The following is a 3,626-nucleotide window of genomic DNA, read 5'->3' as shown; positions in this document are numbered from 1 at the left end:
CTATCTACGGGGAAAACAGAGAGAGCAAGAGGTACAGGAATGGACCTGGGATGGAGAAGGAGAAACAAGAAGCCATTGTGGCTGAAGCAGAGGGAGGGACAGTGGGGGACTGGAGAAGTCAGAGGTGGGATTAGGGAGGAGGCAGATCAAGTCCACTTTGTAGGTTCTTGTATGGCTTTTGGTTTTCATACCAGGTGAATGGGGGCCACTGGAGGGCTTGGGGCCACAGTGTGTGTGACATATTTCAGAAGGGTGGCTCTGGTGCTGTAGGATGTGCAAGGACGAGCAGCAGGGAGACCCCTCCGGAGGCCACTACAAGAATCTATGGAATACATGAGAATATCTCGGACCAGGGAAGGTGATGAGAAATGGTTGGGTTCTGACTCGATTTTGGAAGGAAGAGTCAACAACATTTCTTGACAGATTGGATGGGATGTGTCAGAGGAAGAGACAAGTCCTGGGTGACCATTTGGGGCCTGAACCTCTGGCAGGATAAGGTTACTCTTTATTGAATTAGGGAAGACTGTGGGTGCGCTGTGTTGGAGAGGAAGGTCAGGAGCTCCATTTGGACTTGTCAGTTTGGGAGATCACTATTCATCTCCAAGGAGTCAAGTAAAATAGGCAGCTGGATAGAGGAGTCCCAGAGTTCTGGAGAAAGGTTCAAACTAGAGATGTCACCTAGAAGGCATCAGCATTTAGATGGAACTTAAAATTGTGACATCGGATGGAATCATTACGGGAATGAATACGGGGCAGAGAAGAGGCCCAAGGTTGGAGGGCTCAGGCACTCTGACACTTAAAAGACAGATCAGCAGAGCCAGAAAAGGAGACTGAGAAGGAGAAGCCACCGAGCTGGGAAGAAAACTAGAAGACTTATGTCTTAGAAACCAAATACGCCAGATGGGAAGGCCTGGGACTGGAGAGGCCTCACCAGGGTGTCCATAAGGAGCATCTATTCACGCAGAATATTAACACTGACACAGCCTAGAATTCTGACATAGCGCTGGCGAGATTGGTGACTGTGAGCCAGGGATAAAAATATTCAGGGAATGTCAGGGAGAAAGTTAAGGGAAGGGCGGTGGGTGTGTTGTACACCCCATTTCACCAGCAGTCTCGTGGGGTAGGTATTACTATCGTCATCCCATTTCACAGATGAAGAGACTGAGGCACATGGAGGTTAAATATCAAGTTCAAGGTCGCCCACGCATGAGTGGCAGAGGCGTTCCCCCTCCCCTGTATCCACATGTGGGATCCCTGTGTCTCGGAGGCACCTGTCCGGCCAGCTGTATGTGACTCCACTTTAGTAGCTGTGCCTTTTCATGTTGCCTAATGAGTATGTTTGGATCGTGGATAAACTAGAGCTTATACTATGTATAAATAAATGTGGAGAAACGCATTTACTGGATATCAAGCAGTAAAAAATCTCATATAATTAGACACTCCCATCGGTGCTATTCCAAAAGAATTTGTGCTCATTTTAGCGATTCTGATGGTGTACCGCAAGAATCTGAAATTCCATCTGTATCATCAAGGATAGTTTTAAGTATAATCTGGCAGAATTTGTGTAATAAACACATTTTGATGGCTTCTGATATTTGCACACGTGTTTCCACTATCTCTTGTAATTCTCAGTTAGCAAAATATTAATTGAGCCAAGTCTCGTTCTCCATCAATAGGCTGCTACGCTTGTGCTGGAATTCTTTCTCCCATTAGACTTGTCCTGTCTTAGGATTCAAGATCACTGTAACCAAGAAAAATGTCATTTTTCCTCCCCACGATCAGATGGTAACAGTGGTAAACCACCCCCCCCTTGGCCAGGAAACCCCCTAGTGAGGTTTGGCCCCATGTCCTGGCCTGGGGTGAACAATCAGGTCAGAAAGACGGGGTGCCCGACCAGAGGCAGAGCAGAGCTGTAAGTGGCCCAGGGAGAAGGTGGCCCAGAGCGCCAGGGGCCTCCTGTGAAAGGCTGTGCTAAGATACCAGGGCTTAGAAGTGTTCTGTCTGCCCCCGCAAAGATGCCTTCCCAGCTGGTGTTTATCAGGGAGAGAGATAGGAGAGCAAAGATTATTGTTTATTTTCTGTCCCTGATGGGGCGGAGGGGGGAAGCAGGCAAAGTCCACGTTACTAAAAAGAAGCATTCGTGAGTTGACCCACACCTTGACCTGTGAATGTGGCCAGAGGGGCAGAGATATAACTCAAAAATGGGCACAGTTCCATTTTTGAATAGTTTACGGCCTTGTTTTCAAGGCTCTCAGTGACTAGAGAAAAGGAAAACAAGAATGTGGGTACAGAAAGGCCGGACACCTAGAGACATGCGGGCTGTTTGTCCTGTAGGGATATAGGGTCAGACCAGAGCTCTGCGAAGTTGGTAGGTAGGACTTTTCTGGCAGGTGGGAGAATCAGGGAAGGCTTCTTGGAGCACAGTGTGTGAGGCAGGAGGGGCTGAGCGGGTGGCATGGAAGAGGAAGAAGGTGACTTGCCTGCCCGCCTGCCCTCTTCCCCTCCAAGTATTCAGCACACATCTACCGCATGCCTGCTCTGGGCCAGGTGCTGAGGACAGAGTGGTGAACACAACAGACAAGGTCCATACCCTCACGAAGCTTATGTTCTATCGGTGGGGACATGCAAACAGCCTAATATGCAAGACAACTACAGACTGGGACAGGCCATGCAAGGAAGGCCTCTCTGAGCACTTGACTTTGGAGCTGTTCCAGCTGGGCCTGTGGGAGTCTGTTAGCCCCTCATTGGGTGGGGGCATGTCTGTAAGGGAGATCCTAGAGCCCTCAACCAGCACAGCCATGGGCTTTCTGCTCAGGTTAGAAATCAGAAATGGAGCCTGAGGACTCAGTGCCTGACCCCCTCTCCTCCTAGGCACCTGCCGCTTCTGGGGTCATATGCACAGCCAGTCAATGGACGCTTTGGGCCATGCATCCTGTCTGTTACGAGGGGCTGGCCCTCGTCAAATACAAGTGGACATGCTATTCCAGATACTATGGTCAAGGCAGGAGGGCAGAGTGTCACGTGCTCCGTGTGATTAGGCCATTGCGATGATGTAAGAAATTTTCCCAAGGTGCCCAAAGAAAATGCAAGTCCACAGAAGGCATTACTTAGCAAACGCTGTGTGCAAGGTACAGCGCATGGCCACTCACATCAGTAACAGCTGCCCCTTCGGAAGGGCTAACTCTTCAAACTCTAAGGAGCTATGCTAGCACTTCCCTGTATTAGGCCATTCAGTCCTCACAAAAGTCCTATGGAGAAGGTGTTTTGTTATTAACGTATTTTACAGATGAGGAAGCTTGAAGCATAGGTTAAGTAATTTGGTCAATATGAAGGTAATGCTCAAAAACTGCTTTTTTGAATCACATCTTCCCTGCAACCCTTTCTAGCTGAGTGTCCTTGGGAAGGTGATGGGGCTCAGATCTGGCCCAGACAGTCTGATTCCAGATTTGGTGTTATTAGCTATTGGGTGTCTGTGCGTGTGTGTGTGTGCATGTGCATGGTGGGGGGTGAGGAGGGGAGCTGCATGACAAGATTGCTTGTAAGGGGCTTAAAACCTCACAGGATACAAGAATGGCTGATCAGGAACCCAACCCAGGCCTTCAGGCCATGACACAACAAGAACACCC

The sequence above is a fragment of the Crocuta crocuta genome, unplaced genomic scaffold, assembly GCF_008692635.1.
Source record: "Crocuta crocuta isolate KB4526 unplaced genomic scaffold, BGI_CrCroc_1.0 scaffold299, whole genome shotgun sequence".
Lineage (NCBI taxonomy): Eukaryota > Metazoa > Chordata > Mammalia > Carnivora > Hyaenidae > Crocuta > Crocuta crocuta.
Note: the sequence above shows the minus strand (reverse complement) of the source record.